The following is a 15,231-nucleotide window of genomic DNA, read 5'->3' as shown; positions in this document are numbered from 1 at the left end:
GTCTTAGAATATGCAATCTATGATCAGCAGGTTCCATTGTATTTAAGTTTCTGATAAAATAGAAACTCCATGGCAGAATGACCAGAAAAAGAAACCTATTCACTTCCTGTAGCCAGGAAAAAGATATATGAAGGATCAAGCACAAGATTAGCCTCTAAAGGCATCCTTGCTATTGACCCGTTTTCTATAATTAGGCTCCATCTCCTACTTTCAATTATCACTAGTAATATTATCTATTATGGATCCCTCAATGGATCAGTATGATTATCAGGTCCAAACCCTCATGACTCAGTCATTTCTGAAATAGAAAAAAAAAGCCACCTTTAAACATAGCATTAGAGACTAAGTACTCCACCTATAAGCTTTAAGGGATATTTAATAACAAAGCCATTAATACTGCTTTATTAGGCTATTTGTAAAAGTTGAGTAGTTATATCATAAGTCCTCAAAGCAGGGGCATTTACAACAGGAGATTAACTCCAATTTCATCCATTCTGTCTCAGTGTTATCCCAGTATGGATCCCCTTTTATGTCAAGTAAACTGGATTTCTAGTTGCTTCTCAAACTCTTCACATATTTATTCCCATGCTTTTTCTTACTGGAATAGTTAGCTCTCAAACTTCTCTCTTTGTTCATGCCTATTTCAAAATTCAAACTTTATGGTTGTATTCCTTACTTTCTATTGCTGTGATAAAACACCATGACCAAAGGTGACTTGTGGCAAATAGTTTGGCTTACAGTTCTAGAGGGGATGTCCATATGACAGGAGAAGTACGGCAGCAGTGGTGGTAAGTGAGAGCAGGAAGCTGGGAGATCACTTCTCAATCAATCAATAAGAAGCAGAGAGAGGCAACAAGAAGCAGGCTTGGGCAATAATCTCTCAAAGCTTGTCCCCACTGGCATACTTCCTCCATCAAATCCATACCTCCCAAAGGTTCCACCATCTCCCAAATAGTACCATCAACTTGGGAAAAGTGTTAAAATACATGAGTCTATGAGGGGTATTTCTCACTCAAACCACCATAGTGGTCTATCATTACCATCGGTTCCATGCCTCTATTGTAACATGAGCGGGCTGGCTTACTTGTTTGTTTGTATTTTCTGTCCTCTCACCAGGTCCCCCACAACTGTTTTGCCCCAAAGAAAATCACACATAGGTCTCCATAAATTATAAGCTGATTGGCCCATTAGCTCTAGCCTCTCACTGGCTAACTCTCACATCTTGATTAACCCATTTTCTGATCTATGTTAGCCATGTGGCTCAGTACCATTTTTTCAGTGGGGCAGATCACATCTTGCTGCTTTGGTGGTCTAGGCAGGAGTGGGAGGAATCAACTTCCTCCTTCCCAGAATTCTGCTGTTCTCATTACATAATTTCTACTTCCTGTCTGGTTTTCCCGCCTATATTTCCTGCCTGGCCAATCAGCGTTATTTATAATATGACAGAATACAGACAATTCTCCTGCACCACTCTATAAAATCATACAAATAGCATGTTATATTTTTACAGTATTATCCTTCAACTGAGATTTTAATTTCCTGTCCTGACTTTATTCTGTTGTATCCTATATTAGATTTTTATACTGCAATACCTTATATAGCTTATATACCTTATGCATAGTTTGCTTTGCTTCAAGTGATGCATGCTAAGAACATAAAAGAGGGAATGAGTAAGCATAGTACCTGTGAATGGAAATCATAGATTAAGGAAGACAAGGTTCCTTGAACAGGAGGCTACAGAATGTAGCAATGTTGGTTTGAACCAGCATTCTCTGTCCCCTCCATTATTGCAGAAGGACTTAGTGGATGCATGAACCTCAGGGCCTCACAGTCCACTCTACATGGGGATACAGAATGACTCGTTTAAACTCTGCTAGATCTTTTGTCTGCTTTTGTTGAAGCTTCCTAGCTAATTTTAACTAAAAGTCAGTCTTTAAAATTGTATGAAAATGGGCTGGAGCAATGGATCAGTTGATCAAAGTGCCTATTGCTCTCCCAGCAGACACAGTTCAGTTTCTAGCAGCACCCATACCAACTGACTCACAAATCTCCTGTAACTCCAGTTCCAGGGGATTTGATTCCTTCTTTGGGTCTCTAGTGGTACAAAGAACATACATGGTATAAATACTTACATACATGTAGGTACTCACATATACACATAAAATAATGACAAGTGAATCTTTGAAAATTATATATGAAACTCTAAAATGATTACACACACATATATACATACACCCTTTTGCTAATGTATACTTCTGGGATTAGGGGTGCTTTATATACTAATAACTATGCCTTTAATACTTAGAGTATGCTAAGCATTTAGTAAATATTTGTCAAAAGACTTAATGAATAAATAATTAAGGTACACTTTTTGAAGTTGTCACAATACAAGTTTTTTAGACTGTGCTAAGGTTACCTTTATTCAATAAGCATGATTCAGGAATAAATATGAACATGAATTTATTTACATATTAGTATATTACAACATAGGCTGCTGTATACTTTACTACAGTCCCTAAGGGGAAGGGGGAATGACAAAATTGAAAATCCTTCATATTTTTGAGTAAGATCACTACAGAAAGTGTCAGGTCTCATATTCTCATAAACTTCTTTCTATTTGGAAATTTTTCTTTCTCTGGAATAAAGAATGTTCAAAATATTTTATACAGAGCATGCTGAGACCAAATCATTGTTTATCTTTGATGCATATATTTTTATCTATAGAAGAAGAAGAGGAAGAGGAGGAGGAAGCCTCTAATTCTCAACTTCTCAACTTTAAAAGAATAAATCAGCAGTTCTGATACCATTTGGAGTTTAATTTGGTTTTAATGTTTTATGAGACTTACACCAAGGAATATTAATTCCATATGCAGAACAAGTCACTTGAGCCTTTTATACACAGGCAAAAGTTTTCATCTGAACTGAGAGATAATCTTTCTTAATAATATCAACATAGTCAATGGAAGTCATAATTAATTCATACACTGAGAATGCAATTAGCATTCAAATGAAAGAAATGACTGCTATGCCAAAAACAAGTCTACCCCATTATTATATTTGGTAAAAATAAAATGTGCAGAATTTCTCCTTCTTTTAGCTATTATCACAGTGGGATCACTCCTTTTTTCCAGTCTCCCTTCAGTTTAAGACAAATAATTAAAAAGAACTAATTAGTCTGTCTTTAACAGCAAGTTTGTCCTTTAATATTTAGTGGTGAAATACAACCAGTCCTCTCTACCTTTATGTCTTGGTAAACAAGTTCAAACTGCACTGATTTATAGGTAAGAAAACTGAATATCTGAAAAGATCCAATATTTTTATTTATAGCATCTGGTACAGTATCAACTAAGGGAGGATTTCCTTTAGTGATGAGTATTAGTATAGGAAAACAAAGCAGTATTGTAAAGCTTAATGTCCCTAATTCCTTGTGAAATATTTCTGCAATAAACACTGGAGAAAAAAAATTACCGTTACTCAGGGACTATAGGTAGGGCAATGCAAAACCAGAGACTTGAAGATGAAGAAGTTTTTGATTAACTAACTATTTATCTTCTACTTCATAATAGCCAGAAAGAGTCATTGATATGTTATAAAAGTTGAAAGTGGGGGAAAATCACAAATATTAAGTGTGAGTTTTGATCAAGTTTTGATCTTGCCTCAGCCTTTCAAGCAGCTTGGGTTATAGGCCTGCTCCACCAGAAATGGACTGAACTGTTTTCATTGATATCTTAGCTATCAAAGAACACACTGAGAAACAAAATAATTGTAATTGGCTTAATCTCACTCAAGCAATTTGTACCCCAAAAATTATTAAAACCTATTTCCCATCTTAGCAGTTCTCAAAGTGTGGTCTCTAAAGAAACAACAACAGCATCATTTGGGTATTGTTGGAAATGGTAGATCCTGGTTCCATGCTAGACCTAAAAAGGTATAAATTTTGGAGCAAGATCCCAGCATTCAATAATAATGGATAGGTCTACTTAGACTTATGCAATAGATATACTGTTAAAATGGTTACTAATATAAATTTTATCTGCTAATAAAATATGAATATTAAATTTTAAAGCCCTAGAAAACATCTTAATATCAATTGAGGAAGAAGACTGTTTTAACAGCATTCAACAGCCACTCACACAAAAACTACCAGTAAACTATTAACAAGGAATTTATTGGATTTTCTGAAGAATATCTACAAAACCTTCAGCTTATATAATGAAGCAGAACACATCAGATGGGGGAACATAAATCAAATAATCCCACACTAGCTCAGAACAGGGAATACTAAAGTTTTCTTTATTAAGAGGGAAAGTTACAAATCACAATGAGGAAACAAGAATGAGATCCAAAATCCAGGTGTGGCAAGCAGAAATAAAATCCAAATAAATATTGGCATATTCTATATCCATTGGCATTATGATGTGAACACATTAGATCTGCACAGATATTTTATAATGTAATGCAATTTATCTCCAAATCCAAGCAGAATATCTTGCAGTTGTAGAAGAAGTTATTCTAAGATACAAAACTTGAATGCAAAACACATGAACAAGGAATTGGCAGATAGTAAGACATGTATGTCTTTTAGGTATTACTACTATTGTTAATAGTGACAGTAACACTAAATTGACATGAATGTTGCTAAGATACTTCATAGACTTCACAAGCTATGTAACTGAAATGAGAGAAAGCCAGGTAATGAAAATATTCTCTCAATATGAGTTCATAAACTAATTTCTAAAACACATGAAGAAAAATTTTGACAGTCAAGATAATCTGAATAATAAACAACCAGCAAACGAATTCACATCATGGGACAGTTTGATAAATACTTTAATATGAGTATAATGAAAAAGATAAATGAGCTTCTGACTGCCTAATCCCAATAACTCTCCCTCTATCCTGCTGCTTATGACAGAAAACATGGCAAAACAACTACCTGAGACCCCCAGATGATAACTACCAGAATGTTCATGAATAGAAGCCAAAATTTGGGAAAAAATCCCTTCAAGAGGAGTTACTGGGTTCTAAACCGTTTCTCTTTTATAGGGGTGTTTCCAGGTAGATTTGGTAGTATTTAGAACACAGCATTGTAGACTTACAAAGGAAACCACAGTTTAGTCAGAAGATAAATAAAGGAAAGAGAACCTTGTGGAGTACAAAGTAAGAGGATCCTAGAGGAAAAGAGAAATAAGTAAGTTGATCTCTTATTCTGTGATTCAAGCTACTTCATACCTATTTATGTGGAGAATGATTCAAACCACAGTATCAAAGGCCTAGAAAATTGATCCAAGACCCCAAACACCACATAAAACAGATAACAGAAAAATGTTGTTGTCATATAACTAGATTAATATTCTATATAGCAAAAGTACAATTCGAATATCTTAGAGCTGGAGAGATGGCTTAGTACATCAAAGCCCTTGCTATTCTTCCAGAAGGTTCATATTGGTTCCTAGCAGCCAAATCTGATTGTTCACAATTGCCTGAAACTCCAGAACTATGGAATCTGACACCCTCCTTTGGTCTTGGTGAACACCTTCACCCAAGTGTCATACACTCATACAAACACATAGATATAATTAAAAACAAATCGCATAAACATATGCTTATGTATATAAACTTATATATAAGACTATATGTATTCATAACTATATATGCATATATGTATATCCAGAGAAAATAATCATTGAAATGCATGTATATAATATAATAAAAATCAATGAGCACAGAAAGAATTAGAGAAATGAGAGTGACGAGCAGACAACACTATTGAACAGATGATCTAAATATCAAGGGAGAAAAATACCCACAAACTTAGAAGCAGCTATTTTAATTGTGTTCCATGATATAAAGATAACACAGTTATAGGAAGAATAAACTTACAGGAAATTATAATTGATAAAATGTAATTAAATGGACTTTCTAGAGTTGAAACTAAGTTTATTACTTTTAAAAGCCCCCAGGTGGGTTCCATATTGCAATGGGAATAACACAGAGAAGAATCGATAAATTTGCAAATAAATTACTGAAATATATACAATTTAAGAGGAAAAGATGTGAGCTTTAGAACAAAATTTAGAAAACAGTTGATATATAAAATCTATGTGTAGCAACAGTGATGTCTCCAAAATTATTTTAAAAATATTATTCTTGGACACACATTATCAAAGTGTTGAAAGCCAAAGTAGATAAAATTACTGAACATAGGTGGAGAAACATAATATATTGTATAAAAATATGTAAATGGTTACTTTTTAAAAAACTTCAAAATCCATGTCCATAAGAGATGGCATAATAACATATTTAACATGTCCAGAATATAAACTCAGCAACTACAATTTCTGTTTTGTCCTCTTTTTTAATTTAATTATTTTTCATTTTACATACTAACCCCAGTTCCCCCTCCATCCCCTTCTCCAGTCTCCCACCACTCCATCCATTCCTAAGAGGGGGCAAGGCCTCCCTTGGAGAGTCAACAAAATCTGACTTACCAAGTTGAGAAAAAACTGAGCCCTTGACCCCTGTATCAAGATTGAGCAAGGTATCCCACCATAGGAAATGAGCTCCAAAGACCTAGTTCGTACATCCTGGATAAGTCCTGGTCCCTTAGTCAACACCCCCCCCCCCCTGCAACAGATCAAGTCAAGTAATTGTCACCCACATTCAGAAGGTCTGGTTCAGTCCCATGCAGATTACTCACCCGACAGTCTAGAGTCTTTGAATTCCCACTCGTTTGGGCCAGCTGTCTTTGTGATTTTCCCCATGATGATCTTGACCTCCTCCCAACTTGTTCATGTGATCCCTCCTGACTCTCTTCAACTGAACTCCATGAGCTCAGCCCAGTGCTTAGCTGTGGGTCACTGTATCTTCTTTCATTAGTTACTGGATGTAGGTTCTATGATGACAATTAGGATAAACATTGTTGGCAAAGGCTGTATGTTTGTTTCCTAGCCACACAGACTCCTGAAAATTATCACACAGAAACTATATTATATGAATCGCTGCTTGGCCAATCACTTAAGCATATTGCTAGCTAGCTCTTATATCTTTGGTTAACTATTCCCATTATTTTATATTTTATCATGAGGGTCAAGGCCTACAGGCAAGGTTCCAGATGGCAGCTGACATCTTTCCCCTCTGATAATTCCATAGCATCTTGCAACTCTGCCTTATTTTTTCCAGCATTCAGTTTCACTTCTCCACCTAGCTCTACTCTGCTATATCACAAGCCAAGGCAGTTTATTTATTAACCAATAAAAGTAACACATATACAGAAGGACTTTCCACACCATTTCCCCTTTTCTGTTTAAACAAAAAGGAAGGTTTTAAATTTAACATAGCAAAATTACATATAATGAAATAGTTATCAAGCAAGGATTATAGTTATAATATTTATATTTACTTTATCTTCTATCATAACTAAGGAAAACTATAATTGTAACTATCTATTATTCAACTCTTCATCAAAACTCCAGAAGGATATAATATTACCTATTTAAACAAAAAGTGCATTGTAAATAACTTCCAAAAACTCTAGAACTGACAGAGACATTTTGCCGCCTGGACAGTCACCCAAAATTCTTCTGTACCATTGTACACCCATCTTCAGCCTACTGACCCATGAAGCATGAAGTTTCAAAGACTGTTCCACCTATATTAGCAGTTTGTCAGTCACTTTCTTCTGTGTCCTGCAGAATGTTTGGCAGACCCTTTCATGAAGCAGGAACCCTGAAGGACTGTTTCACCTTCATTAGGCAGCTTCAGCAGTCATTTCTCTGTGGGTCCTGCATGTTCAGTTCATACAACATAACATCAAGTAGTTCAGACAAGAGCAGGTTCTTGTCCAAATGACTAGCCAATGCCATAAGGAGACTCTTCGGTGTCCACCATCCTCTTGAAGTAGATTGGTGCTGCAAAGAGCAGATGTGTCTCATTGTCATGAAAAGTCCTAATTTCTTAAAACATTTTAAATGCCATATTCTGAAGTTCTCTGAAAGATTTGAAGAATACCCATCTAGCTAAAATATATCTCTGTATGTCTAGAAAACATAACTAACATGACTACAAGCTCGACTATTATAGATGATTACCTACTAACCTATATTTCTTAATTATACATTACATTTTAAAATAAGCTGCACAAACACAATACCTTAGTCAAGAGCAGAAATATACATATAACAAAATTGACCTTACATTTGTAAGAAGATCTATACCAATGCCTATCACTATAGCACAACCCCCTTTAAATGTAAACAAACATTTGTAAACAACTTAAGGAATTTGGGCATAGTTCTCTCCAAACTGCTTCATGTACTTTGCTGGGTGAAGTAATTTTGTGGGTGTTCATGGTGACATTTTGTGGGTCTTGGTTCATCAAACCACATTAGTATGGAAAAAAATCCACAGGTTCTCATCTTCTGTGGAAACTAAAAAAAGAACCTCTTTTGTGAATCAATATATCCTTAGACTCAAATTTTGAAGTCAAGATACCTTCTACACATATGTTAGTTTAGCTTAGCAGCCTGTACAATGAAATGTCTCTCTGTATTTAGCTCATTTACAGTAAAAAAAAAATTAAAGAAAACACAACAATATACATAATCCAGACTCTCCGTATGTATTCCATCTTTACGTGGCTTATTTGTTTTCACTCTATTACTTTTTATTATTTATTTTAATATCTTTATTCCTTTAATCTATGACTGTCTGTACTCTGTCACTTTAAAGACTTTGTTTCATTTTTTAAATCCATTTACTTCCTTTTATAACTCTTTTTACTCTTTTTCTTCTCTCCCCCAAGCCTACGTACATTTTTTAAAACACACTGTGACCCATTCTTTTTAATCTGAATCTGTCTTTACTGTGTATTTGTAATCAGTTTCTGACCAGAAGCACCTTCTTTATGCTAAGTAGGCATTGCTAGGACCCACTCCAAGGTCTTGTTTGTTGGCTCTGCCCAGTCCAACATGGTGGAGGCATGTTTGCTGCCTCTGAGAGCCATGCTCTCTGACCCAGATCCAGGATCACAGCAGGTCTGTGTCACCATTAAGCAATTTGTAACATGCTACTCACAGACCCCATTTAAATGCTTCATTGCCAGACATCCCAAAAGAGTCAGAGTCTTTTCTGCTAGCAAACCAAGAAGCTGCCATTTTTTAAAAGAAGCCACAAAAGTTTGTTTGTTTGTTTTTGCTACCACTGAATCAGGAAAACCTCTCTTAAAGTACCCACCAGCAAACAGAGCAAGAAGCTGCATTAAACTGTTTTTTTTGGGTTTGTTTCTAGAATTCCTTTTAAAGCTTTCTCAGGTGCTATGTGGATTTTACCAGCACACATTGTTGCACCAATCTATAGAAGAAGGCCCCTTGTTTGTTCCTGGTTTCTCAGACCTGAAATAATCACACAGAAACTGTATTAATTAAATAACTGCTTGGCCTGTTAGCTCTAGCATCTTATTGGCTAGCTCTTATATCTTAAATTAACCCGTTTCTATTAATCTGTGTATCACCATGTGGCTGTGGCTTACCAGCAAGGTTCTGGCTGGTGTCTCATATCTTTCTCTGGTGACCAGGATGGGATCCTGCAACTTGGTCTTCTTTCTCCCAGAATTTAGTTTAGTTTTCCCCTCCTAGCTCTATTCTGCCCTATCGCAGGCCAAGGCAGTTTCTTTATTCATTAACTAACAAAAGCAACACATATACAGAAGGACTTCCTTCACCAAGACACTAATCCAATTACAGGCAGACCAGTTCAGGCAAATTCTTTACTATTGCTAGGAGTCTTACCTGTTGTCATCCTTCTGGATTCCTGGAAACTTCCCTAGCAACAGATTTCTCCTTCACCTCACAATGCTAAAAAAATGTCTCTTTCATTGCTCTCCCTTTCTGTCCCTCCCCTAACTTGGCCTTCAGGATCACTCATGTTCCCACCCTCCATGTTCTCTCTTTTAATCCCCTTGAATTTATCCAGAGGTTATTATTTCCCCTTCCTGGGGCCTTCTACATGTGTCCCTCTCAGCATACTTCTTTTTACCTAGCTTCTCTGGGTATCCTGGTTATCCTTTGTTTTACAACTAATATCCATTAATGAGTAAGTACACACCATGTTTGTATTTCTGGGTCTGGGTACCTCTATAAAGATGCTTTTTTCTAGTTCTATTTTTGCCTGCAAATTACCAGATGTCATTTTTTTTGTACCACAGTAATTCTCCATTCTGTAAATGTAACACATTTTCTTTATCCATTCTTTGGTTGAGGGGAATCTGAGTTTTTTACATGTTTTGATTATTACAAATAATGCTGCTATGAACATAGTTGAGCATATATCTTTGTGGTATAATTGTGAATTCTTTGAGTATATGCCCAGGAGTAGTATTGCTGGACCTTGAGGTAGATTGACTTCCAATTTCCTGAAAAACCGACATACTGATTTCTACAGTGGCTGTACAAGTTTGCACTCTGACAAACACTAGAGGAGCATTCACTTTACCCCAAATTCTCTCCAGCACAGTCATCAGTGTTTTTTATCTTAGCCATTCTTACTCTTGTCAGATGGTATCTCAGAGTAGTGTTCATTTACATTTCCCTGATGACAAGGATGTTGATCAATTCCTTAAATGTCTTGAGGCTCTTCTGTTGAGAATTCTCTGTTTAGATCTGTACCCCATTTTTAAATTGGATTATTTAGTATTTTGATGCCTATTTTCTGGAGTTCTTCATAGATTTTAAAGATCAACCCTCTGTCTATTGTGAGGTTGGTGAGGATCTTTTTCCAATAGGTAGGCTTGTCATTTTGTCTTACTGACCATGTCCTTTGCTTTACAGAAGCTTTTCAGTTTTAGGAGGTCACATTTATTAATTGTTGCTCTCAGTGTCTTGTCGGGCCAAAATTATCTCAGGGCCTATATCTAGAGGCCTGTAGGACAGAGAAAAACCTGGCTCAAATTTTATGGATAGTCTCAAAGCTACACAATGGGGATGAGACAGCAAAATCTAGGTAGACACCCCTCCAGCCAGAGGGAGTGCTCGACTGTCTCTCATTGGCTAGAGGTACCCCTGCATCACATTAGCCCATATACTGTCACTTAACCTATATAAGTTGATGCTCACAGTAATAAACTGAGTTTCTGCTTTTTTTTTCTGAGATAGGGTTCCTCTGTAGCTTTGGAGCCTGTCCTGGAACTATCTCTTGTAGACCAGGCTGGCCTTTAACTCACCGAGATCCTGCCTCTGTCTCCTGAGTGCTGGGATTAAAGGCATGTGCCACCTGACTGAGTTCCTGCTTTTACTTGACTCCCTATCACATCTGAGAGTCCTGCTTAGTGAGGCTGCAGAATGGTCTGATAGCGTTCCCACCTTTCCCTGGGGATTAAGGCTAAGAAGGCCTGGCAACTAGTACCCAAACATGGGCATGACTGTTCCAGTGCTAAGCAGTCAGTCAAGGTGAGTAGGACCCAACAATGGGTAATGAAACTTCACACAAAAATGACCCAATACTTAAGGCTCTGAGATATATGCTACTCTCCTGAGGTCTGGAATTGTCGGACCATAATGCAATCCAGGCGTGGGAGGATATAATTACCTTGGCCCCCTGGGTACCCACCAGAAATCTTTTCTCATGGGACACGTGGAACCAGGTGGAGACTCCGGCCAGAGAAAGGGAAAAACACTTTGATATACCCCCACCATTGGGGCTCTATCCAACTATTATGGCCCTTAAGGCATGTTTTCACCCTGCAGCTCAGCCTCCCCCAATGGCGGGTAAGGAAAGGGTCAGAGACTGGGAGAGGTCTAAAGAATCTGAAAATAACCAACTGGCTAGGAGAGTGGGAGAGGAGACAGGCAAAGATCAGGAAAAGGTCATGAATTGGGAGAGGTCTGAAGAATCCAAAAGTAATCAATTAACCAAAAGAACAGGAGAAAAGAAGACTGGAGAGGGGGAAGATAAAAAATAGGCACAATTTGCTGAGGAACAGTCCTGGGGGGGGGGGATACGGCAGGCAGAGGCAAAGACAAAAAGGAAAGTAGATATTGCATGATTAGGAGCAGCCTTCTTCTTATGCCCCCAGCAGCCCTGGAAAGAATAAGATGGAAGAGGGGAAGGGGACAAATAAGGGGGCTCCATCCTTGCCAGGAGGAAATGAATATACCAACCTCCGGCAGGAACTGCAAAGTTGGGACTCTCATACAGAGGAACTTGGGCATCCTAACCCTACTTATGCTGAGGGCTATAGGGCTAAGATTTATGGACACCAAGCCTTCCTGGCCAATGTTGCTCCAGGCCCTAATTATCCCCTAGCCTGGTATCCTTGGGAATCTAGGGACCTGAAAGAATTGAGTAAGACAGTGGTTGAGGATGGCCCCAAATCCACTTGGGCCATGACCCTCCACATCAGGAGGTAGCCTACCATCCTTGTGTCCCCAAGGACTGGTATAATCTGGCTAAGGCTACCCTATATGTTAAATGGATGGCCTTCTTTAAGGAAGACTATTGCACTAGGGCAGAGTTCAATAGAGCAGCCAACCCCCAAATTCCCATCACTTATTCGATGCTAACTGGTAAGGGGGAAACCTTTTCTATTGGGATCCAGCAAGCCATGATTGGGGCTCCATATTGGGACCAAGTTAGACAAGGAGTCCTGGAGGCCTGGGACAAGCTAGAGGAGGGACCCACTGAATCACCTACAGCTGGCATGATGCAAAAACCAGGGAAACCACTACCGGACATTATTGTCCATGTACAGACCAGTCTTGAGAGGAAATTGCTCCCCAGGGGACTTAGAGACCAATTTACTAAACTCCTAGTCTGGGAAGGTGTGAACCAAGATACTAAGATGACTTGTGCTGGACATAGGGAAGGGTCCATGAGTCAATGGGTTGTGGCATTGCAAAATGTCAGGACCCAGTCACATACCAACTAAACTCTTGTGGTGACCCTTCAGGCCCAGACCCAAACTCTATCATTTAGTTTCTTCTATTCCACAAGCCCTGGTGGCAGGAGAGGAAAAAAAAAACCTGGGAAAAGTTTCTTATGCAGTCAAGCAGTCATCTGGAGCATTTTAAGAGGGATTGCCCACAAAAGGGCAATAAAACCCAGGTGTGGAAGGGACCCCCTCTCTCTCCCTGCCCTTTCTTCCACAAGGGGTATCATTGGGGCTCAGAACGCCACTCCAAATTTGATATAAATGGAAAACCGATCACAAATCAACCTTTAAACTAGATGGGAGGGGTGCCTGCCAGCCCCCTTACAAAGGAAGGAAAGATGCACCTTCAGTTAACTGGACCATTCCAATGAGAGAGGGGTTCTGATCCAATATGATTATGATCTTTGGGGGACAAATGCTAATGCAGAGCTTGTGACCAGCCTCTCTTCCAGCCATTCTTTCTAGTTTCTGGATTCGGATTCGGATTTGTGAGTTTATAGCCCTAAATAAATAACCATCTATTTCTCAATTCTGAGCTAGTGTGGAATTTTTTGAAGCATTCTTCTACATTTGGCACTACAATGTGGTCAACTATATAGAGAGTCATAAAATAAAGTTAGTACTTTAAAAAAGGATAAAATCTTTAAAGAGAAAGTACAGATAGTCATAGATTAAAAGGAGTAAAGAAAAATAAACCACGTAAAAATGAAAAATTCACAGAGAATCTGGATTATGTATACTATTATGTTTTCTTTGAATTTTTTGGGTGTGAAGGAGCTAAGTACAGAGAGACATTTCATTGTATGGGCTGCTAAGCTAAACCAGCATGTATATTATAAAGGTATCTTGACTTCAGAATTTGGATCTAAGGATATGTTGCTTTGGAACGGAGGTTTTTCTTTTGTTTCCACAGAAGATGAGAATCTGTTGATTGCTTCCAGACAAATATGGTTTGATAGACCATGTCCCCCTGAAAGGTTGCCATAAACACCCTCAAAAAGTTACTTCACTCAACTGCTCACTGAGACGAACCTAGCAGACAGGATACACCATGAAAGACCTGATTAACAGCACCCCAAAACAGTAGGAAGCAGTATGGACAAAACTACACCCATATTCCCAAATATTGTTTATATGTTCTTTTACATTTAAAAGGAAATATGATACAGATATGAATAATTTGCATTGGTATGAATCCTGGTTTATTGATACAAATTTAAGGTCAATTTATATATATATATATATTTCTGCTCTTGATTAAGGTGTTGTAATTGTGTAGCTCATTTAAAAATGTAATGTATAAGCACATCTAATGGCTAAAATTTCCTATTGCTGAAATGGCACCTAAGAAAAAAGCAAAAGTGGATATCATTCTTGATGAGTCTTAAACTGCTATACATCAAGCCTGTCTTTTCCACTTGCCTGAAGAATGTTTTCCTTCTTATTGTCTCATGGATGAAAATAAATCTATCTTTAAAAAATTTTTAAAAATGTAATGTATAATTAAGAAGTATAGGTTAATAGGTATTCATCTATAATATTCAAACTTGTAGTCATGTTAGTTAGATTTTCTAGATGTATAGAGATATATGTCAGTTATATAGGTATTTGTAGATGGAGTGGCAGGCTGCTTCCCACCGCCCAGGAGGGCTCCCGGCCACCGGATAGCTTTGCCTGAAATAATTACATGGAAACTGTATTCTTTTAAACACTGCTTGGCCCATTAGCTCTAGCCTCTTGCTGGCTAACACTCACATCTTGATTAACCCATTTCTATCAATCTGTGTACCACCACAAGGTGATAGCTTACAGGGAACGATCTTAATCAGCGTCCACTTTGGAGAGGAGAGCTATAGTGTCTGCTTGACTCAGCTTTCTTTCTCCCAGAATTCTGTTCTGTCTTCCCTGCCTACCTATGTTCTGACCTATCAGGCCAAGCAGTTTCTTTATTAATTAATGAAAATAACACATAGACAGATGACCCACCTACATCAGGTATTCTTCAAATCTTTCAGAGACCTTTAGAATATGGCATTTAAAATGTTTAAGAACTTAAGACTTTTCATGACAGTGAGACACATCTGCTCCTGGCAGCACCAATTACTTTGATAGGAAGATGGGCATCAAAGAAGATCCTTAGACATTTGGGCAAGAAACTCATCTTCCCTGGTCTGCTTTACTGGACATGCAGGACCCACAGAGAAATGATTGCTGAACTTGCCTAAAGGTGAGATGATCCTTCAGGGTTCCTGCTTCGTGAAAGAGTCTTCTAGACATTCTGCAGAACACCGAAGAAAGTTATTGAT

This window comes from Microtus pennsylvanicus, chromosome X (assembly GCF_037038515.1).
Source record: "Microtus pennsylvanicus isolate mMicPen1 chromosome X, mMicPen1.hap1, whole genome shotgun sequence".
NCBI lineage: Eukaryota > Metazoa > Chordata > Mammalia > Rodentia > Cricetidae > Microtus > Microtus pennsylvanicus.
Note: the sequence above shows the minus strand (reverse complement) of the source record.